General features: G+C 38.4%; 1 long non-coding RNA gene across 1 annotated transcript; it reads left to right on the top strand.

Annotated features, from left to right (window-relative positions):
* The first annotated feature begins 3,780 nt into the window (after window positions 1-3,780).
* Window positions 3,781-24,255, top strand: LOC142602759 (uncharacterized). Its single transcript, XR_012836536.1, has 3 exons — window positions 3,781-4,055; window positions 5,572-5,693; window positions 24,124-24,255. It is a non-coding gene; the product is annotated as an uncharacterized LOC142602759 (long non-coding RNA).
* The last annotated feature ends 3,683 nt before the right edge of the window (window positions 24,256-27,938 follow it).

Below are 27,938 nucleotides of genomic sequence, written 5' to 3'. Positions count from 1 at the left end.
ATGTTTTGTAGGAGATACATAACAGCCAGGGTATCTGGAAGACAAAGGTATTCACTGTGCATAGTGAAGTAGTAGCAAGGATTCTTCTCAGTGACTTGGTGAGCAGAAATTCAAGAACCATAGCAAAAAGGTTTGGCACTGAGCCACCAGTGATGAGTGATTACCTTGGCTGCTGGTCTGGTAATTAACATATAAGAGATATCTACATGGGAGATTGCAATATAATGTGACACAAGTTAACTCTCAGTTAAAGAGTTGGATCCTTTAGGTTGGCTTCAGTGCAACTGTGCTTTAAGCTTCCATTCAGACAACATCTGTATTATTTAAAATCTCGTGTCTGGATCCTAGTTAAACCTGTAAGCACATGGTAAATTTATTCAGATTGTTATTGTAAAGGCTACTTCAGGTGGTTTAAAAATGTTATTTTTAGTGACATTAGCAGTATCAGAGCCCAGTATCAAATACTGAAAAAGCAATTTTCATTGTGCATTTATACTGACTTATTGTCAGAAACATAACTTTTCTATGTAAATATTAACCATTTTGCTTAAACATTAAAGGTCTTACTTTATTCTGAATGTTAAGTTAGCATTAATGCCGCAAGAGTCTAGGATTTGAAGAGAGCCATGATGTATTAAGTACTAACTGAAGTTCCCCCACCCTGACTCATGATAATTAGTAGGAATGCATGTCCAGTTGGAATGTCATTTATTTTCTTGTGCTTTAGTGGATTTTAGCTGTAAACGCAGCATCAGTCCAATTTTCCACATAACTTACCTTAACATGGTTTCACAAACTGCTCAACTCAGATTTGTTAGATTTTCCCACTGTAAAACATACAAAAGATGTTTGTGGCGAAGCAGAAGTAGCTGGATCTTCTCACCATGGCCTCATGTGAATCAATATATGGGAGTATGATGAAACTGAGGAAACTGACCTTTATGTGAACCAGCTGCTGGTGTTCATGAAATTTGAACTAAGATTCAGTTCTAGGAAGACTGTGAAAGAGCTAATATTCTGAAATGCTGACAAAAAGGAATCCACTGTGAAATAAATGCCTGTCTACCTGTCTGACCATCAAAATTAAAGCAGAGAAGTAGAAATTTATTGCCACCTGTCCCAAAGACAAATATGCGAGATAGATGTGCACTGCTTTCTCCAGGGATTGACATCTGGAGGAGCACTTATTGTCTATCAAAGTTATTGCAAAAAGAACTGCTATGTCAGTTGCCCTAATTCCACTTAAAGACACAGAGATTCTTTCGGCAATTAACTGAGCAGGAGTTTGGATGATTCTTTGAGGTGTTTGTGTTCACTCTACATCAAAAGTTCACAGAAAGCAAGGTAAGATGCACATTGCTCTTTTAATCAGAATATTTTTTCCCATTTTTTTGTCTCACTTTTAGTTTACTTGAGGAGGTCAAATGACTATGTACTTGACATTTATTGCAGGGAGAAAACGATGGAGGTCTATGAGGCCATTGCAAAGGTCATTACTAGGACACGGCAGCCCCTAGATGTAGTTCCCAGCATTTCTGAACGTGCACCAATATTGAATCTTTCTTGGCCTCAATCCTCCATTTTACAGGCAAGAGACTAAGCAAAAATTCAGATTATTATTTCACTAATTTAATGAATTACCTTTTTTTATGCCTGAATTTTTCTTTCCAAGATAAGTTTTCTAGGTCAGTAAGTCTCTTAATGCAGAAGACATGAATGTTCCCAAGAAGTCACATTGTACAACCTAGCAGGTGTTTTTTACATGTGGTTCCCTTTTTCAAAACTGGATCACACTTTATGAGTTGCACTTTCTTTATCAGCTTTTGACTGAGAGCTAGAGGAGTTGAAGGTGGTGTTTTTAGCTACAAAGTAATGTGACATTCATATCCTCACATCTATCTAGCTCTATCTTGGTGGGAGATAGAGGGGCACATTAAATTCAGATAATAATGTCAGTGCTAATCAAAGGTTGTGATATCCAATCTTGGGACTTTTGAAGCACAGCATTGAACAATGTGTTGTAGTGACTATTTTCTAACACCTTTCTATATGACAGGTCAGTCTTTTAAATATAAAATTAATGATAATTTAATCTCATACTTCAGAGTATGTACCCATTTTATAGAATCAGCCTAAAAAGTTTTAAATTACTGCCCTTGGGCTGAAACTTTACCTTAGTATTAGAGCTAGATGATAACTTCAAGCTACAATGATAATAATGAATATTGACTTCCTACTATTTTATATGAGTTTTCCAACATTGATTTTTAGCACTTCACTTTCTGGGGTCCAGACCGAATCCTTCTGGGCTGATTTGAAACAGGCTTGAAAAAAGCAGTTATTCCACACTAAGGAAAACATGGGCCAAAACTCTCTCAAGTTTGCTATCTAGCGTTGGGGAGATTTGAAGCATTAGGTTTAGCAAATAACTAACATTTGAAACAGATGAGGGCAATCTTCCTCAAAGCTGTTGCGTTAGACTGAGACAAGACTGCATCCATGTACAAATGAAAAGTTTATCTTTGCAAGCAGGAATGTTATAGTTTGACTATTTTTCAATTAAAAGTTGGATTCCATAGTGCATTGAATCTGTCACAGTGAAAAATGTAGGCTGATTGTTAATAATACTGCTCTATAATTATTACTATTATACAGTCCAGATACCTCATGAGGACATGATCCCCTGATTCTATTTAGTTTTGTGTAGACTGTAGACGAAGCAATTGCTGAGCCGAAAGGTTGGTAAGCTAAGTATAAGACTCATACAAGTAGATTCAAGAAGCTTTTCTGTTGTGGTTATTGATGGTGTTGCTGAAAGCAATCTGTCACGGTGAGAGCTACCCCCTTTTAGCCTTATATTGCATGCTTGTTTTCTCGTTTTGACATGTTAGGTGTTGAATGGCTAAGAGTGAGCGTTCTTGTTAAAGAAGGTAATTTTTCAATATTTAAAAAAACCCCTGTAAAATATTTTCTTAAATTTGTGGAGAGTTTAATAGAAGAAAATTCAACACAAGATTATTGAAATATACTGCCTTCTTCAAAACAGAGAATTACAAAAACCCTCTGCAGAATACTTTTAATGTAATTTTAGAGTGAAATAATTACTTGGAGGTGCCTATGGTACAGAGTTTAGCACCTTTTTCCCAGAAATATATAATTATGGATTGAAGAGGATAAGAAATTGGTGTAGACAGGTGTTCTCCCACAGCATCATCCCCCTTAGTGGACTGATGACAAGTGAATGCTTGTAATAGGAGACAAAATTCAAGTTTAAATGTTTCTTCTCTAGCCAGATGACTCATAAAGGTGTAAAAATATATATCTTTGTTGGGCCATCCATCTGTTTGCAAGAGACACATCAGTTGGCACTCTTGCTGTATTTTCTACAACCTAGAGAGCAAGTACCTGTTATAAGACCCTTTTCCGTTGCTAATTGAAATAATTAGATGGGAAAATTCCATTTTGTTTCAGAATTTTGCTGAAAGTGTTCTGCTATTTCAGTGAATAAAATGAGGGGAAACACGTTGCTTTGTCTGTGTTCATTACTTTAAGTTATTGTCTTACTGAGAAGCTCCAGTGCTCCTGTGGAAGGAGCAAGGACTTGCCATTTGGCAGCAGTGATAAGCAGGGTGTGCCTTTCACTGTCGGCATGAAGGAAGCATGAAAGTTTGGCTAAGTCATCAGCTACTGTAAAAAAATCCAGTCAGTGTTTTCTCCTTTTCTTCAGAGAGAGTTGTTAGAGTTCAGTAGCTAAAGTCTTCTTTTTTTTACTTCTTTTTTTTTTTTTTTCTGGGGCAAGATTTAATCTGTCCCTCCTGGGTTGCATCACTGAGTGTGGAGATCGCATCCCTAGAGAGCACCAATATCCCTTCCTTCCCCAGAGCTGCTGAAGCAAACCAGGCTTGTCCTGCAGCGATGCTGCCAGCACCCAAAGGTGGGCACTTAGTTGCTTGAACACCAAAACTGAGAGTGAGAATAAATTTTCGTGTTATCTCAGTGCCCTTCTGTATCCTGGGACTCCATTTCAATATGAAGAGGATAGAAAACGTAAGTTGGTAAGTTGGTTTTGGAAGCTAGGAGAAAATGATAGGAAAAGGGTGGAAAGATGGGGCTAGGGTGAGAACAATAAATACAAGAAAGACCCACCAGACAGGGAGAGAAAAAAGCAGATCAGTTAAGGAGGCTGGCAATTGAATGTTGTCCTGGAGAACTGGATTCTTCTCTTATGTCTGTTAAGCTGGAAAAATCTTTTTAAAAAGCAGAGCAACTGAGGTCTACAGTAAAAGCGAAACCCCCACATTCCTCTTCGGCCTGAGAACCCCGAGGCCGGGGAAGGTGGGAGGAAGAGCAAAGGGGAGACAGCTCTGCCACAGGCTGTTTCCAGCCTGAGACATGCCGGGTTTTGCACGTGGTGTTTTATTATGTTCAAATGTCATTTCTACTAACAGAGACTTGTGTCCTTAAAGGACAACAGATCCTGGGAACTGGAGGACCGTTCCTGAGCCAGTGTACTGGAGCCTGGGCCTGGTAACTGTCTGTATATGCCCATGTGGGCAAGGAGGGGAGGCAATGGTCACCCTCATCTACAGCAACAGCTCCCGGCCCTGGAGTGCTCATATGAAAGGCACTCTAAGAAAGTATGTTTAGTTATCAGTACTCTGTGCAGTATTCCCATAGATGGAGTAGCAGGGGCTGTTGGTAAAAATGTTGGAGTTAGCTAAAGCGCCGTCAGCGAGGTGAGGAGCAGTGCGGGCCATAGCTGGGGTGAGAGGCTTGGTGCAAGCAGGAGCCAGGCAGTCGGGGCAGCTGGCAGGGACAATCCACACCCCTGGCGTGATCCAGCCTGAACTGGGCCTTGCTACCCACCAAGAGTGGGTCATTGCAAACCATGAGCTGGAGGGGAAAGGAGCCTGCTGGCCCCACACAGACTCCTGGAGGGAGAGAGTGTAATGTGTAAAGTTAGGGTTTTATAAATGAGCCATTCCTTGCTTATCTACATGGGCATAGGTCTCTGTTCTACCTTTAATGAAAATATGGGTTGTTAAACTGATGCTTTGCAAGCAGGGAAATTAGGTTTCTGGTTTTAGCACCAGAAAACTTAGTGTAATTATCTCTCGGTTCATTATGATGGTTTGAGTTTTTGTTGCAATTCCCATAAATTTAAACCCAACCCTTACTGCTGCCAATGGCAACAGCATTACACTTGCGTCAGCTGACCCAGAAGTGTGTTTTCATTACCCCACAGAGGTATGCTCTGATTTAGTGAAGTGCTTCATAACTACAATAGGTCAATAGGAAGTACACTTGAACAAATACAGTGTTGCATAACGCTTAATAGTAAGGAGAAACAGTGTTAGGCATCTCAGAAGAACCCGAGATGAGCAGATATTTTTAACCTTATTAGCTCTGTGCCTCAGCTTCCCACTTGTAAAATGGTTTACAATTAAATGAACCAAAGGGATGTTCTGAAAATAAATTCATTAATGTTTGAGAAATATTCAGATACTATACCATGGAGGGTAATAGACTATCCCACAAGTAAATGAAAATTCTTTGTTCTGTAAAAGACAGTTTGAAGAGAGTGTGCACTGAGGAAGACGGGGGACTGCTCTCTGAACAGTGAGGATAACAAAAGTATTGAATACCTGCCCTGCTCCTTTGTGGAGTACCATCTACCTAGGACACTGACTGCAGTGAGTATTTCATGTGGGAAAAATTAATAATGTAATCATACAATTTAAAACCATACTGTAAATTGTGAATTTAGGGGGGATGAATTAAGATTGTATGAGTGTTAGTGCTACCTTAATTGCTGCCACAGTGAGCCACCTTACTTCTTACATTCCTTAACTTTGCTTGACTTTGCAACACCAGTGCTCCTTTAATCTAGTGGGGTTTTTTATATAATAGTATAAGTTTTTATATATATATATATATATGTATATTCTTCAAAGTCAAGTTACCAATTGAAACTAACTCCATGAGGAGTCCTTTCAGCACTTCTGGGTATTGAAACAGCTTAAAAAAAAATCTGAAGCAGCCTTTGAAAAAATTGAAATCAAAAGGAAAAAAAGAATCAGTTAAATTTGATTCTCGGAGTTAATTTTCAGTGTCACACCCAGGAATTCAGGGGTGGAACAGCCATTACTGCTAACGGTAGCTGTCTGGCCTAATCCCTCCACATTGTGCTGGTTATTTGTATAAGTCTAAATATATAAAGTGCACTAGGTGCTCTTTACAAAGTGCTTACTAGGGGCTATTTATTGTACTTCTCAAAATCTTCTGGTAGAAAAACTACTTTTAAGCAGCAATTATTTTTTTTTAGTTTTGTCATGGTAAGTCTGGTCTGTATTAGCTGTGCACCCAGCATCCCAAAGAAAGGAAGGAATGAGATAAAATGGTTGTCTTTTTTTTCCTAACTGCTCTTAGTCTGTAGCGGGACCTTACGTATTTTCTTTGCATCAAAAAATGCTTCTATGGGCACAAGCTTTGTGGCTACATAGTCTGGAGAAGCAAGTTGAATCTAGGCATCATCCTCTGTCCCTGGAGCAGATATGTCCCCATGAACCATCCTTTGCTGATGACAGCTGTGGGTTGAATGGGTGAGAGTACTTTTCAGGTAGGGCACAGCTGGTGTTTCCTAACCAAAGCTTACATTCTCCCAGAATAAATGGGGGAAGTTGACTGGCACATCACAGTTATTTGTACGCCAACAAAGAGTATGCTTTTTAAGTGGCTCCCCTCAGGGTCTCGACCTGGAAAACCTGAGCTTAAAGGTAAACAGATTAATAAAGCAAGGGCATGAGCTATTAGGAGGCAAATTATCTATCCATCTGATCCAGGTAGTTGCACTTAAATAGACATGAGAGGCAGCATTAAACAAAACAAACAAAAATTTCATTTATATCCTGGTGTCCCTGTGTGGGTTTTAAAGGAAATTAGAGAATAAAGGTATTGGACTGTATTTCACGAGTTTAGTTGTGTTAAGACACTGCAATGCAGTTACATTTTTATGTTTGTATGTGACTTTACTGATTTGTGCTGTTGTATTGTTTATTAAAAATATGCTATTTAGACTGATAATGAAGTTGGAACAGGCTATAAAGTCTTCCTGACACATAATTAAAAACTCTACTATTTTAGATACTAGGACAGAAAATCAAGGAGATTTGATTCCTGAAACAGTAAAAGAGAGTCTTGCCCCTCCAAAGTCTATGCTGAGTCAAAGCAGCGCATAGAAATAATGCAAGCAGAGCACAGCACAGCTGAGGAAATGCTGGGAATGGGAGCACAACACTCAATGGGTTGTGTTCCTCAGCAGTACATGCAGAGTGGCCGTAGCTGTGCACCTGGAGCAAGGCAAGGCTTTAACTCACTCAACTGCCCCTAGGTCCTTCTCAGCAGGGCTAATCTGTATATTTGTAGATGCAAGAATTTTGGCAACTTCGCTGAAAACACGATCTGTTTGATTTCACTGGTCATTTAAAGTAAGCGGACTCCAGCATCATTCATGTTGAGAGCTGTTTGTGCAGCAGCTACTTGTGAAAAATATGTTATCTGCTTAAGAAACCCACCACAGTTCAAAACTAAAAATACCATACTGCATTAGCCAATTTGTTCAGCGAGCTTTTCTTTCAAATTTGTTGCTAGCCCAAACTCAGAAGATATAAACTAGTAGCTGGTCTGGTCTCCTGAAATGCAAGTATCTAGCTGGAAAGAACAACTTGTATCAGCTGGGCAGATATAATTAAAGTTTCAGGCTTAATTCATACCCAGGTGGAGACTTTGAAAGACTTAAGGGAATTTAGTGCTAATCCAAACCTAGTATCTTCCACCCGACGACATGATGGGCAGCATGGAACTGTAATTGGAAGGGCATTGGAGGGGGACTTGGAGAGATTACAGGAGAGAGAGAAGAGAGGATTAGACAAGCACAGGAATAAGTACGCAACTTCAGAAAATTACCTAATGCAATGCAGTTCTTGTGTCTTTATGATATTCAGGATCCTAGGCTTGTCAGAGAGTACAATGCTACACACCTTTCAGTTCTGTTATAGAAATCTGCATCTGAGAATGCAAACTGTCAAAGCCTTTACAAGCTAAAGGAAGCCGCTTAGGAAGATGTAGGCAGTTCATCTGACAATGCCTCCTGTTAATCCTGCCATATATTAAATCGTCTCTCCTTATCTTCAGATCTGTCAAAGCAGGACAAGTGATCAAACTTCAGGATGCTCTTCCTTACATCATGTGGCACATGGCCTCACAGTTGTGGGGGTCCATGATCTGCCTGCACCCACAGATCTTGCTTACTGTTCAGGTAGCCTCTTTGAAAGAATTTTTTGGGAAGGTTCCCTTTAATTGACATGGCATCTTCCACTGCCTGGGAATTCCTCGTTGCCATGTTGTACAATCATTTATTCCAACAACTGCTCAGGAGCTACAGTTAGGGATTAAATCAAGCTGCAAGCATGTGCATCCTTTTTTTATGACTTTGCCTCCATCTTCTTTTTCTAATATGCTCTCACATTATCTTTGCCTCTTCCCAGTTCTGCTTTCCTTTACTTTTATTGGGGTTTTTCTCCTTGATTCTGTCCCTCCAAAGCATTTATTTCCTATCTGATTTTGAATGGATCTGTATGCTGTTCTCTCACTGCCGGCCTTCTTGCCTCTGCCTGATGATTAGCAGTCTTTTCTAACCATGATGTGAGTAGAATTTGGCATGCAGCAGAGCGCTAGTCTTAAGGAGCAGATGCTGCCCAGAGGGACAGCATGGGAAATGCAGTGAAACCAGATGAAATCCAATATGACCACTTGAGATCCAAGTCAGATTTTTAAATTAAATATTGTATTGCAAGGGGGAGGAACAAAATTGATGAGGTCTGTTTCCTTTACAATGAAGGGTGGGACATATTTTTCCAACTCTTAACATTTTCCAATTTAAACGATTCTGTATTTTTTCTGATTTTTCTTATAATTTTAAGGAGCAATTGCAGATGAAAAACTATATCACTCTCTTTGATCCAAGAGGGCAGATAGAAACTTCTGATAGCTCCAATTAGGGAAGAAATTGAGATAGGTAATTCTGTGATGTAATCTTGTTTGATGATAAAATCCTCTTGTGCTTGCACCTAGAAGGAGGCATCAGCCAGCCAGAAACAGTTCCCCTGTCCACATCACCAAACCCCAGGTAGCAGCACTGCCAGGAGAACTCTCTGGGCTTCTCTTAGCTTACACAGACTGCAGCTTACTTTCATCTCATTGTTTGCATGCCTCCATCATGCTTTCAAGCAAGATCCAGCAAACCATGCTTTTAGATCAGATTCTTTTCCGGCCTCATCTTTGTCATCTTCTTTTTCTGAGCTGTGCTATGAATCTTTCAGATGTCTTAAGTGAGCATGAGCAGGCCAACACCAGGCATCCCTTGTTTCCTGACAACGTTCTACTTTTTTGCCTTTAAATGCTGCCTACATTTTATGGATGTCTTTCTGTCCCACATACACCTTCAATACACCTGATTTTATTTTTCTTTTAAATCTTTTGTGGTGATAGCACCCAAACTTTACAAGGAAAAGCAGAGTCCCCACCCCAATCCTGTCTAATAGACCTATGTTTAGGTAAGATTCCTAGGCCTGGAGTGATGGAGTGTTTTCATCAATATTGTCACATTGTACTATTCGCAATGACGTAATAGCTTGGCTAATTAAATTCTAGTAATATGCACTTACATGGCTGATCAGTACTAAAGCTATTCATTTTATATAATTTTAATCTTTAAAATGTTACAAAAGCTATTTGAAATGAGTGGCTTACTGTAAATGAATGGACAGAGACCACAGTCAATAAGTAAAGTGCTCATTCACCAAAGTGCTTTAGCAAGGTTATATTTTGTTAAAGATTTTGAAGCTGGACATAGTGTTGAATTGAAGCCCATCAGCCATTCCTGCCATTTTTTTAGATTTGCTAAATGATTTGAAGAGAGATTCAAATGCCAGCAAAAAGGGTTGGGCAGAAGGACTACCAGGCCAGTCCTCAGCTCTCCCACTGTTGTGTTTTGGATGCCACTGAAGACAAAATGCAGTGTGTCAAGTTATGTGACACACCAAAACATTGCCTTTGTTTTATGTTGCCTTTGATGTGAATTGATACAGTATATGGCACAGGACTTGTGTTGCCCATAATAAGATGTAAGACAACTCAGTGTATAACTCAAGTGCACTCTTGGATGATGCTGGTACTCGTTTGAAGAGGAACTATTTGGCTTGACATCTTCCTCAGACTTAACAAGTTTCCAGCAAAGTTAACAACCACTTGCTGGTGACACAGGAGAGAGGAATACACAAGACAAAACAAGTATCAGCCTAGACAATGCAACTTTTCAGGTAATGTTTATTAATCATTATCTTTGTTTCAAAGCAGTACACTGGAAGAACATCCAAATGACTTTGAAGCTTCACGGATAATTTTTGTGTTATATTTTAACAATGTGTTTTATCACTATAGCTCGCTTTAAATTTGCTTCAAATATTAAACAGACACTGGCTATAGTAGTTAGCTGAATTGTTTATGGGATCAAAATCAAACTAAATGTTCAGAAAATTTTCAGCAAGAGATTCCAGTTAATGAAAGCACCATTTGTGATGTGCTAAAACATGTATACACATAGGTATTGCCCCATTTATCAGACATGAGAGCTAATTACCTCATCCACTGCTATATTTCTTCCATCCTCTGCATTTCAATTCCCAATATTAACACATAGGTGGTCAAGCTGACCATCGAATAGCCTACATGAGCATGAATGCATTAAATAATTTAATGTTAGAAGAGTTTATTAAACTGCCACATTCTAATCAGCATGCGTACCTGCCTTCATTAATCTTGCACTGGTCCATGGTGTGTCTCTACAGCTGACATAGAGTGTGCTAATGTTAATAGGAGCTCTTAACAAACAGGATCAGTTAATCAAGGAAAATTTACTATTAGCCACATGACCATGCATACTGAAATCTAATTACAATCAGATTTAACCTCTTTATTACTGTATTCATCCAAATATTTTTGTTATCACTTGTGATACTGAAGTATTTCAAACAGAGACATGATTATACTCATTTGAAATACTTACATCAACTAACTTTTGTTAACTAAAAAGAAAGGAGACTTTCTTTTTGCTATGTTTTCAATGTATAATGTTATATGTGTTATATTTATTGCCAAAAGCAAGAAGCCGAGTACCACTTTTTCTCATCCAAAACCTGGCTACAGGAAATAATTGCTAGAATGGAATGCCGAAAAATCAAGTTCAGTATTCTGGATTAATTCAGATGGAATTTAGCACTTAGTAAATTGTCAGTTAGCACTGGATATGGTGGATATAATTTAGAATATACGGGGGGTTTAGCAGCTAAAGTGTTTTAAGTTCTCAAGCAATGTATTTCTTTCTGATATCAATTGAACCATATTATTTTATAACACATGGCTATTTTCATTAGATCTTAGACTGTGATAAGCAACTAAGCTGCATCAGTGGCCGTGATTCTCTGAGTCTGTTCACAGAATGCGAGAGGTTGAAAGGGACCTCTAGAGACTTAGTCTTTGCTAGAGAAAAGGTAAATGGAGATAGTTCCATTTTAGGGCTATTGATTTTTATTTATTTTATTTTATTTTAAATGTCCTTTTTCTGTACGCAGAGAGTAGACAGCATTAGTTCAGAGCTAAGGTCAAGTCTGTTTCTTTAATTAGGAATCTACATGACATTTTGTGTGGAAGAGCAATGTATTTTGAACCATAGTGGAGGGTAGCATTCTGAACTATTTTAAATTTCTGAGAGGGTCATTTGCATGAGGAGTTCATTGGCTGAGAAACACTGTATCACTGCGCCTCTGCTTCATGGTAAAAACTGTGGGTTGAATCACAGCAGTGGCACTTGCTGACTTTTGGGTAGGGACCTTGGGGACACTACTGAGCCCTGCATTAGTCTCTATCACTACCTGGACTTTGTCGTCACTCCTCTCCCTTCCACTCTTCCTCACCCCTTCTCCATTCTTCCTCCTCCTCCACTCTGCTGTTTCAACTGAGTAACTTATGCAAAGGAGATGATAAAGTCCTGGGATGGTTTCTTCCTCTGGGAAATCTGTTTGTTATAAACCTGCCTTTGGTACAACCTGGTGTGTTCCAGTGGTAAAAAATATTGGGGTTTTTTGTGAGCTAGGGTAAAAGTCAGTCCAAAACACGATGGTAGAGCTGAGTCCAGAAAGGGAAATGGACTTGCTAAGGCAAGTTTTTTCCTCGGTTTGCTTCCTCTCCTACTGTTCTAACACACTCTCTTTTCTCTCCTCTCTTGTCTTTGTTACCCAGTTTTATTAGGTCCACAGGGTTTTGCATTTTCTTCCTTTCAGTACTATGGTTCCATCTTTTGGCCTCTTTTCCTTCTCTCAGTTTCCTTTTGTATTTCTGTTTCTCATTTTGTTACCTTACTCTTGGGCTAGTCTTCGTAACTTACTAGCACCTTTAATGCAAGGTGCTTTAAAGCACTCCTTTGAGGCTGTGTGAGTGTTTGATGGTGTTTTATGCCTCTTCTGTGAAGACTTCTCTGTTACAAATAAGCCTTTTTGTTTTTGCAACTGTAGGTTAACATTGCTTACTGTGCTTGATAGATGGAGTCTTACATCATACCTAAAGCTGGGACAATCAATTAGCTGGTAAGAACAAGGACTGTTTCTCCCTAACCTATCCTAGGTCTTGTAGTATCATTCTCTGTAGTGATGGTTCAGCTTCATCCTTGATGAGAACAGAGGAACCCAATCAATGGAGCTTTTTATGTGTGCCAAAGACCAGATGAGTCTTCATGTTCACCCTGTCACAGAAGCCACTTTCTGCTAAACTATACACTTTTTAAGGAATGTGATTGCAGTTGGAACAAAAGCATGGCTGTCACCCAATGGACTATCAGTTTGCTGCAATATACACACTCTGAAGGCATCATGCATGGTATTTGTTGAATTTTGGGGAAAATGGTGCATTTTTAGGTCACTATCTAACTTACAGAGAAACGGTAGGATAAAGAGAATTTAACTACCATGAATGGGATGTAGTGATGTTGGGGTGTGGGAGAGAAGGCATTTCTTCTAACCTAGCTGTTATGTAGTTATACTGGTTGTTTTTTCAGCATATTTAATACTCTGTAACATATTTAGGGACTGTATTGGTATCTGGTGCTCTCAACAAACCCAATAACATTGTAAGGGCTAAACAGAGGAATAAATAACATAGCATAACAAGAATAAGATCCGATTCTTCATTAGTAGAATATCCTTCCTCTGCTCTGTTTTCCTTTTGTACTTCTGGTGCTTTCGATTGCAATTGCTTTATAAATCTGACCACAAAGGAGAACACTGATAACTTGCTAAATGTACAAATCCAACATGATAGAAGAATTTAATGCAATAGTATATGACTCCAATATAATGTAGTTTGGAAATGTCATATGATAATCTTACATAAAACCCTATTCATCAAAAGGCTTTTGCTGTCAGGTCATGATGATGCTTTGATTATTTTACACATTATTTACACTGGATAGAGTTAGAAGGCATATTCTATGCATGATTCAAGATGAAAAGTAATTCTTTAAAAGGGAGGGTGTATTCTTTCTACAGATGTTAATTTTGATCATAGGAAAGGGGGGAGAGCACTAATAACATTGGTCAGGACATAGCAGTATTTTGAAATTACTCTTAAAAAGCCAGCAGATGTGTAATGTGAAAGTATTTTTAAAAATTTAACATTACATTAAAGTAGCTGCCTGAGTTCTGTGACTGGAAATTTGTAAGCTAAAGGAGATATGACATTTGCTGTAATGAAATCAGGATGGCTAGAAAAAATGTCTGAAAAGGGCCTAGATTGGAGAAAAGAAGGACAATTCAGCAAGATTTGTGGTATCATATATCATGGGGCAGTACTGAGCTCATAGCAGCTGTTTAATACTGGAAATGTGTGTTTATCAGGCCAACTGAATAAACAAAATCAAAATGGAAAGAGGGAGAAATTGGACATGGAGTCCCAGTGCTGTGTGTACTGAGCATTGCTGAAAGAGGCAGGGTGTCTGTAGCAAGCAGTGTATGGGGGAGAAGTCATGTATTCAGTAAGTGATCAACGAAGGGATCTGCAGGTCTGAGAATTACAGGCAAAACCTATGAGTAATGAATCCTACACACAACATTTTCACTCTGCTTCACCTTGCCTCCCCTCCCCTCCCCTCCCCTTCCCTTCCCTTCCCTTCCCTTCCCTTCCCTTCCCTTCCCTTCCCTTCCCTTCCCTTCCCTTCCCTTCCCTTCCCTTCCCTTCCCTTCCCTTCCCTTCCCTTCCCTTCCCGTCCCGTCCCTTCCCTTCCCTTCCCTTCCCTTCCCTTCCCTTCCCGTCCCTTCCCTTCCCTTCCCTTCCCTTCCCTTCCCTTCCCTTCCCTTCCCTTCTCTCCCTTCCCTTCCCTTCCCTCCCCTTCCCTTCATTTTAAAGAACATGTTTTTCTTGAGCAGCTCCCTGTAAGGAGCAGATGATATGTGTTGTCCTGGAAATTCACTACTGATCTGTTCGGATTCACCCATGCTCTGTGGATTCAGTTGGTTTCCACAGGAAAAGAAAAGTGCTGATGTAATTTCCCCTTACTTTTAAAGGATCTCTCCAGATTTAGTGTTTTCCTCTGTTCCTGACTTACCAAGCAAAATCCTACCTACAGGCTGATAAATATTGATGTTGTATTGAGGATGATCATTAAATCTTCTTTTTCCGTAAGAATTTAAAGTAAATATTCTTTATGTAAAAGTTCAATTTGTAATTGATATATCAGGAAACAGTGGTAAATTAAAATCATAAGCTTTTCCTTAATTATGTACAAAGGTACCAATGGTCTACTGCCACATTTTACTGAAGTACAACACTAAAAAGTGTCTGCCACTAAATATTGATGCAGTTTTATTCCTTTTTTATTATCATGTTTGCTGAATTTCCTACACACATCAAATAGCAGAGGAGATAAAATGGGGCATAAACAGTTTTAGAAAAGTAATGTTATAGGGAATTTGCTGAGGGAGCTGGAAGGCCAGATTAAAACATTTTCCAGACCTGCTGAGAGCTTATCTTAAAACATGACCAAGATAATTGTTTTATTTTCCTCTACTGAAACATCTGGAATAACTTCCTAAAAAGATAAGAAGTGTATGCACAAAGTGCAACTGCAGCATAGCATTACACTCCCACATAGCTTTTCATTTAATGTGTTTCAACTACCACCTGGCCAAACAGAGATGAAAATTTAGTAAAACATGTTCAAACTCGAAGAAGTGTTCAATCTTTTGCTATTCCCTACCACTCCTCACATGATTTGTCTCCTGCTTCTCTTTCTCAAGGGCTAAATGTTTCAGGGAATCACAGTTTCTAGTCAGTGGAGTAACCACAACAAAGATCTTCTGGAAATGAAAACTACATCCAGCCTCCTCTGCTTTTATCTGTAAATGAAACACACTCTTGTAAGCCTGTATCTGTTGTTGTAGACTGTGATGTCTAAGGGAGTTAGGCACCCATTTATAAATCTCATCTTGGAAATCCCATCTGAAGAGAATTCTTTCCTTACTCTTTGCGATTATATGGCATTAGAAGATAAAATTGAGTTTTCACTGGGATAACTTATTTGTAGCTGAGCTTTCCATTAATGAGAATATGCTCAGTTTTCTACACTGCCTGTGATTTATAGACTGTAGACGTAAGTGCATACACTTTGAAAATATAGAAATACTTGTATTCAAAATAAATGATAATATTTTTCAGATTAATGGCAAACTGTGAGATGCTCAGGAGGTGCTTTTTGGATAGAAAGCTCTATCAGGCCCTTTTGCAACAATATGACACAGTGCTGTTGATACCAAATACATCTGGAATCAGGACTGGGATACTTTGCTGAGTAGTTCATGATCAGCTCCAGGCACCCCTTCTAGGAAAAGTATATGAGAATGATGGAAGGCTTGCAAAAACACACTTGTTAATTCTTAACAAAAGGAAAAAGGGAATAATTATCCAGTTGTAGTGAATATATGTGTGACACAGAGAGATAACTCATGGCTTCTTGATGCTGCAAACCTAACTGCACAAATTCTGGTAGCAATAGATGTACACAGTTGTGGAAACCAATGCCAGTTTCTGAGCTATTCTGTTAGAATATCCTTATTCTGCTAAAATTTAAAAATCAAAGCTGAAGTATTTCTTATTGGGTGATCTGATCACTTCTGCTCCTTCAAAAAGAAAGACATGCCAGCAGCAATATAATGTCTTATGTCCAGCTGGAATTTACCACCAGAATCGTCATTTTAAAGTTTTCTCTTGGAATAAATGCAGTTTCTGTGACTGCCTCCTCAGCTCCTGAAACACTGCGAAGAAGAAATGAGTGAATGAGCCCAGAAGGCATACTTCAGCACCTTCTCCCTCAACCTTTTTATTCACCATTGGAAAGTTCTAATTTAATGATAACAACAAATTCTACAGGCTTTTTTTTTTTTTTTTTTTTTTTTTTTTAGAGTAGTTTGTCAAGAACTGCTCAATATTTTAAGTCAGAATATTTAATTGCATTTCAAATATTTTCAAAACAATGTTTCAACATTTTCAAAATATAATGATTTCATTATTATTTGAAATAACTTTCTATTTTAAGAAAATCAGTTGCCTGAGACAAAACAAAGTACCCCTTTAGTGTTGAAATGCTATCTAAAACTTGCATGTGGTCTGAACCAACCATTTAACTTCTTGGTTTGCTGAGCATTTTACTTTTTATTTGATTTCAGGTTATTCCAAAATTCCCCCTCATCCCCCCTTTTCCTGGAATTGCAAGGGAGTCTTATTTTAACTGTAGATCACCATCTTATCTATTAGAAAGAAACAAAGAGAAGAAAAATACAGAGATCAGGCACACTGGAGTTACCAAGAGTAGCAATTGTTCATAGAAGTGTGTTTCAGAGAGTCAAAGACAGACATTTAAATCCTGTTTCAGGTTATGTGATCTACAGATCTCAAAGGCAGGAAAGCTCTGCCTTGACTCAGGGTTTTTCTGAAAGCTCATTCCTGGATCCAAGTAAAGTTTTGACATGATTATAACTCAATCAGACGATAATGGTCCCATCTGGCAATAGAATAGCAAGTCAGCTGAGACTGATGAAGGTGACATTTTACCTTCTCCAAATTCTTCATTCAAGAGCTCAAAGGACCTATAAATTTGATATCCAGCTCTTCCTCCTCACTTCGTGGCAGAATGTCCAATTTTCAGTCCTTTCCTTTTCCCTTTTTCTTGCTGAGACTATTCATCTCCTGATGAATGTCGTAAAATCTTACTTTTTTCCTCACTCTTCATAATCCAGTAATTTTTCCCACCTTAAGTTGGCAACATGACAGCCGCTTATCTGTGCTTTGAATTTTTAAGTGTTGACTGTTCTTACTTAGATTCCCTAACTAGAGAAGGAATTCAGTGTGAGCTTGGCTGTGTCTATACCATTTCTGCAGCCCTTTCCACAGGAATGAGGAAAGCATAACAAAGGCAGCTATGCTTTTTTAATACTGATGCAGACTTTCCCAGAGGTAGCCTAAATGCCATTACTTGGCATTGCGTTGTTTAGACTGGCATTTAGTATCTGAATACATTAGTACCTTGTGCTTAATTAAAGTAAACAGTGATTAAAAGTCTGATGATGCTTCCTAATTCAATACCAAGTTCTATACTCACAAGATGAGACTGTAACTGCAGATTGTTTTCCTCAGGAGTGAGGTTTCCATGGGAAGTTCCTTGTCTGTGCCATTTGCTGCTTTCTGCCATTTTGGGTGTGCGCATACCTCTGTCTGTAAGTAAGCTGTAAGCCTTGGGGAGGAGAAGGTAGTGAGGGAGAGAGGATTTTAATCTAAACCGTTTTGGTATCTCCGTCCTAGATCATCCCCTTCCCTTCTAAACAACTGCCAGTGTAAACATGAGGGTGTGTGCATATAGGAGCAGGAAGAGGCAGGAGGAGTATGTTAGGGAAGGGCCAGGCACCTCCTAAACTGGCTTCATCACTGACTAAACTGATACCGTGGAAGGATAATATATGGTAGAGAAGGATGCAGTATTTGTGATCCTGCATCGCTGGAGATAGATACAAGCAGCTTATCTTGCTGTAGGAATGTTCCGTGCAGGATTCTTGTGTTGTTGGTCATTGTCCACCCAAATGATACGCGCCTGAAGACAACAACTACATCGATCTGTAGTACTCTGCAAATTTCCCTAAGAATTTTTCAACAAGCTCTCCTAGGCTTTATTTTCTGTGCGCTGGCAGCAACAAACATTGCAGCAGGTTTTTCTGTCTGACACCTCTCGTTCGTCCTGATCACTATATTTATCGACACACAGATTTGTTTTTTCAAATCTCAACTTCAATCATACTCATTTTATCATCTCTGAAGATTGTTTGGCACTAATCTTGGTTTGGTTTGGTTTGGGTTTTTGTTGTAATGACGCTTCAACAGGGATCACTGAGTTTCAAAAAAATAAACATCCCTTCCAGCCTATCCAGAAAAACACATTGGAACCTAACAGAATAAACCTCCATCTTGTAAGGTCATTTGATGTATAAACAAAACATGTACTCAGTCCATACTTTGCTGGAACTTATCTTTACTTCTAACATCCATCCTCTGCCAGATTTTGTCATCCTCATTTTACTGAACGGTATTTTATTCCTTCAGTCATCCTATACATCCTAACAGAACTATGAAAGAGCATGAGTTTCTGTGCTGTGCATATGTGTAAAAGAATTTGACCCACAGTGCTATCGGTTTGTTGCTGCCAATATTGTTGGGGTTTTTTCCTCTTTTAGTGCCTATTTAGTCAATATAACCTCATAGACTTTTAACATTTTTGAGGTATGAAATACTTCTAATCCTACTTATTTTATATTAACCTCATACAACGAAACTTCATTTTTTTTCTAAGCAAAATATTGTAAAGACATTTTTAGTGTTGAGTCAGCAGCTCTGAAATAATGAAAAATAAATTTAGCAGCATTTCTTCATTTAGTCTGTAGTCCTATCTCACTGTATCTGATACTCTGGATAGGGGAGGAGGTATTAGAAATGGATTGGGAGTTTCTCTTTCGTCTGCCCTTTGTAAAGATTGTTTTTGGGAAGGGAGGAGGATGAGTGCTTAGTCTGCGGGGTTGAAAGTTCCACATTCCTACTCCTTCAAACTTTAGGAGATTGCCATAAAGATTGCCCTCCCTGTGCTTGGTCTTGTTCCCACACTCCTGCTGTTGACACCATCATCTGCCTACTCCCAGACTCTCCCTTATCTGCAGCAAAATGCAAATCTTGTTCAAATGATGATAGTGATCTCTCACCAAGTAATAGCTATTTTGTTGCAAACCATCAGTCATGTATCCCTTATGCCCAGCATTGTCACCAGATACAAAGAGTAGGCAGGTCAAAGCAGCTCTCTTAGAACTGAGACATTAGGTCAAGCCCAACACCGAAAGCCTGGGTTCAGTAAACGTTGTCTGAAGGTAAATTGACATTTCCCCACTTAGAAACCTTCGTTTTATGTGTGCAACAGAAAAAATGTGGGGTAGAATAGAGAATTTGTCCAAAAAGCAGTATTAGGAACAACATATCCACCGATGCAAGTCTCTTCCTAACAGTAACTTTCCTAGCAGCTGCTTAATGTCATTCCAGGAGCAGCATGATAATGTTTGCTGGGCACATCCTTCTGCCTGGTCTTCTCCTGTGCCGCCTGCAGGGAGTGCTGGGCAGCAGATAGCCCAGGCCCAGCCGCCCGGGCCACGGGCAGGGTGCTCTGTTTCTCACTCCCTACAGTGCTGCCCACTTTTCTTCTTTGACTTCTGCCCGCTTCTGCTGCCGTGCATTCAGGGTTATTAAGAATAGCAGATGTCCTCAGTGAATTCACTGAGCTCTTCTGCGATCCTCTGAGATGTCAGTAAGGACATTCCCCACCCCCGATCAAAAAGCATCGCTCTGTCTCCTACCACTACAAATCCCTCAATGTACGCTAGATCTGTCTGCTAAGTCTTCTCAATAGAACACAGAGGCTCACTGGAGAGAACAAGTTTTAGAGTCGTGCAACTTGCAGTTGCCAAAATCTAATTGCAGCCTATTTCCGCCCCCCCCCCCCCCCCTTCACAGTTTGTTTCCCTGTCCAGCCAGTTCTGAGTCTGTGCAATTTTATATTTGCTTTTTGTGTTGCTGACAAGGGGGTGGACAGAAAGAGAATGCAAATGGAGGTCGTCTTAGAGCATCTTCCCAAAGAGACCGTCTGCCATTCTGGGAAAATACGTTATGCAAACAAAGAAGATCTGAGGTTGCTTGCCTCTGTTCAATATCAAGTAAAGTGGGGCCCTTTAGAGCTTGAAGCCATAGAGTCTATCTATCCAGCCAAAACCAGCACAACTTTCCATCTACTGATGGTTTTATTCTGCTTCTTTATGCTGAATTTAACCAATGTGGCTGCATTTCAGTAAGCTGTAATGACAAAAGCACCATCTAAAATATTCCTTTAAAATAATCAGATATAAATTTAGGCCCATAAATATAAGGGAAAACCCACCACTTTCTGCAGATGGGAATCTATTTCCCATTTGGTAATGGCTTATTCAATATCAGCTGATCCATTCAACTGCAATGGGTTGTTGTTTTAGTTTACTAGGTTTTTGAAAGAACACTGCTATCATACAGTCTTTTAAAATAATATCAGTAATACTATACCATTAGCTGAGAGAAGAATCCCATGATTGTGAGATCTATTCCTACCCAAAGGCAGCCAGCCATATTTATAAATTGGTGTGATCTCCTTGCTAAGTAGTTGTTCAGGTTTGCCTTGACTCACCAGTCTCAGTAGTAAGTAAGTGGACTGGTAATTTAGCTTCTCTCTAATTTCTGACTATCTTGACCTCTACACTTTGTTTTTACATTATCGAGCTAGCATGGTATTTTGTATGTACTAAATAATACAGACAATAATTGTGTCTCTGTATTAAAATAGGGAGATGTTGGGGTTTTTTTATATAATTTTATTAGTTTCTTCCACTGTGCGTCAAAGTTCCACACAGAGTGCCTGTTTTTACTTAGGATTTTTTTCTTTTTATTAACCAGAACTTTTCAACCTTGTGTGATCTCTTTACAATTCCCTTTAGAATACATAATTGTGCTCGATCAATTTGTTAAAGGCTTTTGAAGTGTTAAAAAAGCTGCATTAAAATTATTTTCTTTCAGGTTTTATGTTAATGAACATAGGTGCTATTCAAAGCAAAGTCAGTGTGTCAAGGGAACTTTAACTAAAGTTATTCATACATAAACTAAAAAAAGAAACATCTTTAGTGGAGGAAAATACATTTAATAAGTAAGTGCAGCACACAATTCCTCCTTTCAAAAATGTCAGTTCATATTGAACCTCCATTCTAGATATCTTACAATTACTTTGTCAACAGAAGGTAGAGTAGTGATGGATGATACATTGGTTCTTGAAACCAAACTTTCTGTGAGTTACTTAGGCTGAAACTAAGTGCTTTTACATTCCAGTCTTATTGATGATAGTGGTTTTATATTTATCACCCTGTCATTTCAGTTGACTGTATCAGCCTCTTCAGTGCAGGAATATGGACACTAATGGAGGTGTGTCCTTAGTGCTCTAAAGGGTCACAGATTCATTCCACTAACACGTTCACAGCCCTGTTATAAGCTCAGAAATTGTTTTGCCATTTTAAACAGTAATCCGCAGCTGTAGGTGTATGAGGCCTGTGAAAAACAGTTTCTTACCAGTCTTTTTAGACCATGCTACCTGTTTGACACTGAATATGCTTCTTTCAACTTTCACTAATATAATGTTACTGTTTTGCAACCTGCCCTATAATACTCAGAATTCTACCAGGGCCTTGGGAGTCCAGGATCAGATTGCAACATTTATTTATAAGAAATTCTGTCAAGAATCAATAATAGTCTTGGGTCTCAAGTTCCTTCTTTAATAATACTTTGATATGATTTGTCACAAGCTAGCCCACAGTATCCACCAGATTTTATTACTTAGCTTGCAGCACAGTCTCTCATCTTTGAGTCATGAGATCAGCCATGGGGAGACCTTTAAAAAGCTATATTCTTTACTGTTTGGTTATTACAGAAAGTCTATATTACTCAATAATATCTTTTATAAGGTGTGCTGTCACATCTTCACATAGATGTTTAACCTCGATGTAGATATACTGAATGCCTGGAGGCCATTTTAGTGACATGGACATTGTTTTTCATGATTGGATGCCAAATGTATCAACAAAAACAACAGAAGTTGGGCCTTATTTTCACAGCTTGGTAGTTCTGACTGAATCTCATACTAACTGTCGATAGCAACTAAGATTTTATTTAGAGTGTAGAGTGTAACATTTTTATTACTTGAAAGTAGTAGAAATTCTGTGAAAGCAATTTAGATTACTTTCCACTGTAATATCAGTTCCTTAGGTTCTACTGTGTATCTCAATAAACAAGACCCTGCTGTGTCACTCGCATATTGTGCTTCTAAATATATGAGATTTAACTCAGACCTGAAATTCAGATAGTTACAGTTGCCATTTACTTATATAGGCAGTTTACAAAATGAATTATATATATTGTTGACTTAAGGCACAATATGCGTGATTCCATGAAATTTTCAGTGAAGTTTGTTAAAAAGTGCTCTGAGTGAATACAACCTAATCAGCCTGTGAAATTCAGATCCTCCTCTTCCATTTCTGTGAAATTAAGAACTGAGGATTCATAGAAGATGACAGAGGTTTGCTCTGTGTATCTGGTGTGTCATCAGTCACACACATGAGTAGTACCAGTAAAACACATAATAGAGACATGTTTTCATAAATCAATTTTTTTCCAAATATGTATTTCGAAAAAATTACATGCTTATAATTTTAAAGGTATTAATTCCTAAAGATTTCCTGTTAATAATAGGAATTGGTTATTGTGTAGTTCTCTGTATTTGAAGGTTCTTTCAATTTGCTATGTAGCCATGTTGTTAGCAGAGAAGGAAACCTTTAATTAGGGTACTGTTGAAAATTGAGTTAAGTTTTTTTGGGCCAGGCAAGTTTTCTTCAGGATAGAAGCATGCATGTTTTTCAGTACTGCTCATAGTGAGTATCTTAGAAAGAAGTCAGTGTGGTGATTTAATTGTAAGAGATTATATCTCCCTGGTTTATCATTTCTTAAAACCTGTCCCAGTAAAACTTATAAAGCAGACAGGTCTTTGTGAAAACCAGTCCTCATGTATAATAAAGTTACGTGGCCTGTTTTAGCTCAGAGCTAAGAATACAAAACTATTAATAAATCCATAGACAGTTTTAATACACATATTGCAAAACAAAAATAACTCTAAATTCTTTGCTAAGAGTGCATAGTAAATTTTGAATTACAGAAAGGCAATCTTGAATTGATTCTAGAAATTTCCAATGCTTTATTTTGGAAATGAGATATTTTCGTGGACTAAAGTAATTCCAAGACTAAAAATGCATGTTGGTTAGACAAAGATTTTTACCCATGAAAAGCTACTAAGATTCTTTCCTTAATGAGAATTGAATTGATAACTGGAGATATTTCCTTCAAAAGTCTTTGCAAGTTATCCTAAAATGGTATTTAAGTACTAGATGTAATCTAAAATGTAGTAATTCCATAATATCTGAAACACTGTATTAATTTCACAAATTGTTCCAATTTCTGCCAAGAGCCTTGGAAAAGAAGTCCTCAGGAAATATAGCAATGTGTAGTATTCAGGTGTAGTGTTCATTTTCAGGCACCCTAGTCAATTAATTTTGAAACATTTAAAAGATTGTTGTCTAATTATGTCTCTGATATTTGATTTATATTGAATGGATGAACTAGAAAGATGAAAAATATATTTTCCAATGGATATTTTGGAAAAGTTAATGTATCTGGTACCACCAGAGAGGACATGCACACACAAATATACATATAAAAAAACAAACTAGTGAAGCAATTTTACTTACCTTTTATAGTTTTAGAGCCATGTGTAACATAGTCTAACTTTCAAATATCTGAATAATCTACCTGCAGGTAGCATTGACTTAAGCAAGAAAAGATATTAAAAAAAAGACATTAAAAAAGAAGCCCGGAGAAGCCTATAGTAAAACGAAATGGTATGAATTAGATCTGGACTTGAAGACTTCCTATGTAAAATAAAGGAGAAAAAAAAAAAAAATCAGGAAAGCTGTGGAGCTTATCAAAGAAAAAAAGAGTTAGAGGTGGGTATTTCAACATTAAAATTAGAAAAAGAGAGGTAGTGGAAACCTGGCTTCCTGCCTAAATTTCATAAACTAACCTGTGCTCTAAATTTATGAGAAACAGAGAACATGTTAGCCCTAGACCTATCTTTTCTAGCTTGACCTCAAGCCCACGGGTTGAATCTGTCTCATCAGAACAATTCATTCATGCCCTGCTCTTTTCCTTAGAGCTGTTATTGGCCTCCCTGAGGAATGTAAGGAAAGATGCTGATCACATGACCAAAATGCAGATGTGACTTATCATACGACCTGATTTATATCTGCCACATCCCTGCTTAGGAGGTATTTGGTTTTTTCAACAGCCTGCTCTATACACGTGTCAACAGAAAGGCCATTTAGCTGACCTTCAGTGCCTGCAGAAAAGGATGAGCTATTTGATGCACCTAGAAAGCTTCCCCTTCCCAACAGAAAAGATTGTTCTTTTCCAACATGCCTATCAGCTCTGCCAAACTCTTGGTTTTCATTGTGCTCAAGTTTCCTGCAGTGTATTGACTATCAGCATGACACATGCTTATTTTTTGCATATCTTTAGATAGTGCATTAATAAGCAAGAAGGAATAAAATAAAGAATGCACCGGTTTTAGCTTATTAATAGTATAAATGTATAGTGGATATGCGCATACTTTTTAGAACTAGTAGCAGAGTCAATCTTTTCAAGATCCTTCATTGTTACTGGCTTGGAGACTCTTACCAAGGTACTCACTCTAATGTACAAACCTGATCAGACTAACTCAGATTCTGTATGTCTTTTTTCCTTGAGCCTTGTGATTTAGCGGTCAATCCTGACAAGCCATTGGCTATTTCCATAGCCAGTTAACTCTAACATAATAACAGGTTCTGTAAAATCCCTCAAAATTCAAAGCAAAACAACATGCATGGATACTAATTGTGTAAGCTTGATGATTCTGTCAAATTTATTGTTTAGAGGCATCATTAGTTTTATTGGTAGCAGGCCAACTGTGGCAGAGGTCTATTTAGCGTGTGATAGGAAAGCAGAGGAAAGTGTTAACTTGGGTTTTGATCTTATCAGCTTCAATCACTTCCATAAATCTGTGTTCTAGAAATGCATCTAAGTTTGTCCTAACTTTCCTGGGAAGCCCATATTTCCCTCTAGTCCCATCAAAGTTCACTTTATTAACCCAGGAGTTATAGGTTTCAGCAGAAATAAATTCTTTTAGCAGCAACAAAATGTTCTTGTCGGGCTTTCCACCAGATTCTCTGAAAATCTCATTCTTTTGTGTGGGAGCCACATTTTGTATGCTTACCTCTGGCAGCTGCTCTTCTGTAGTACATTTGCCATCTCCTGCACCCACATCCAGACCGGTAATACTCGTGTATTCATCAACCTGTGTTTGTATTCACATCACCTCACCTGGGCATATAATTTACAGAGGCCAAAAGAAATGGTTGCCATTTTTTTGAACAGAACTAGGACACACAAAAAAAGCAGAGAGAAAGACAGGTTTTATACTCCTGACCATTTGCAAGAATACTGAATGGTGAGGGAGAAAATAAAACTGGATTTACCATTGAAGAAGAATCCTAAATCCTGCATACTCATCCTTGGCTTTCAATTGCGCAGAATAAACAATCACATTTTAGATAATGGCTTGTTTGCAGTTCTGTTCCAGTTACGCCTCATGGAAGTAGTCTTCTCTTGCTTAGAAGCAGAAAAATCCTCTTCAGCAGTTGTTTGATTTGCTTCTTTAGCAAATTTACCTGAATTTGCCAGATCTGTTGACTGATCTTTTTGATGTTTTCTTAGGAATCTGGATGTTGCCTATGTTATGTTTATAAGTGTTACACATATATCTCTGTAGTTGTTATATGGCTTCTAAAGGGCCACTTCAGAGTTAGATCAGCTGTTCTGGCCTTAGATCTGAAGAACAGCATCAGTTAACAGGTTTTGACACTCTCGGTAACAGGCACTGGCTCTTAGTTTTTGAATATTTACTTTCTCTAATCTGAACCAAGGAACTGCTTGATCACAAGGTGAGAGTTAGGCCAGGATTGCAGGGAGACACTTTCAAATTAAGAATTTGAAAAGAATTAGAAGATAATCCTCTGCTGCGCATCTGCTCGCCCACAGAACAATGTGGGGGAGAGAAAAGACACCAAAATAAGGAAACTTAATTTGAGCTGTTTAGTCTCCTGAAACTAAGTATAGATATGTCTTTCGTCTTTTTTTTATTTCTAGCCCTTTCTTTTTTCTTCTGTGACATTCCTGTAGCCGATTCCATTTCTCCCCCTGAACATCATGACATCATGATGGTCACAGAGGGAATGGATGGGCACATCTACACTGCACTGTGCTGTAGAAAGCAATATGGCTATAGCAGCATGGAGCTGTGTACTTACAGGGCTGGATACCCTCCAGAAGGTAAGAGGGCTCATTTCAATTTAGCTCCAGGATCTATATATTCCTTTGGACTGTTCTATGACAGAAGATAAACCTAGCACACCCTGCTGCGATTAACATGGTTGATAATCAGGCATTTCTGTAACATTATCAGCTCAATCTAAAAGTTTCATTGTAGGAACTAGAAGGTTTGTGAGTTCAAGTTGGAAAGAGGACAGACGGGGAAGAAATGAAAAGGACAGTGTCATCTCAGCTACATCTACAACTGTGAGTACTTGGGAAGTGAATTCAATGCACTGAGTTTGACCCGAAATGAAGATTATCCTTGTGCTTATTGGGACCTTGCTGCGCGATGACTTTGCATTAGGTTGTTCACCATACAGCAAAACATGGCAATTCTTAACTCCTCCTGAAAGGAAATCACTGTATTAGGATGCTAGGAGCCCAGCACTGGAATTTGCACTTCCAGTAACTCGTTCATTAGCACTGAACATCCGAAGAAGGAACATGCTCACTGCACGCTGACAAACAGACCATTTGGCAGGTTCTGAGGCTTTTCGCAGGTTGGCGTTGTGACATGGGCTGAGATTTTAACCTTGCCCACAACATTAATAACATTTAAATTGAAAGAATACATACTCCAAGCAGGGCATGTTCCCAAGTTTGTGCCAAGATCTAAGCCATGCTGTACCTCAGGACTGAGCACTGGAGTGCTTATTAATTTTTCCCTGTAATTCTTAATAAAATTGTATTGCAGCATGCAAGCAACAAGGGCCTCTTTGATAATTTACCCTCTGCAAGTTCAGATCCATGTTAGTGAAGGGGACTGTCTGTCTTATATTTCAAAAGTAATGAATTCAAATTCTGTTGGGATTGTAATTTTATTAGAAATTCTGCATATGTTCTCTTGTTATTATTTCTGGGTCAAATGGATCATTACATTGATTGATCAACACTTAATTTGTTATTATCCATAAGTACTCAGCAAACAATGAAAATATCTTGTCATTTGTTAAAGAATGAACAAAAGAGACAGTATTAGGTTACTTTTTAAATTAATTTTTTGCATACATGTAGATCAAGCTTGTATATCTCTGGAGCTTTGGCTGGCCACTCAAACATCTGGTGGGAAAAACTGAGTAGTAAAATAATTCATATATATATATATATATATATATATATATATAGTAAAGCCTGCATTTTTACCAGTGTTCACTGTAAAAATAAAC

Source organism: Balearica regulorum, chromosome 8 (genome assembly GCF_011004875.1).
Source record: "Balearica regulorum gibbericeps isolate bBalReg1 chromosome 8, bBalReg1.pri, whole genome shotgun sequence".
Classification (NCBI taxonomy): Eukaryota; Metazoa; Chordata; class Aves; order Gruiformes; family Gruidae; genus Balearica; species Balearica regulorum.
This window is presented reverse-complemented; position numbering and strand designations above follow the sequence as displayed.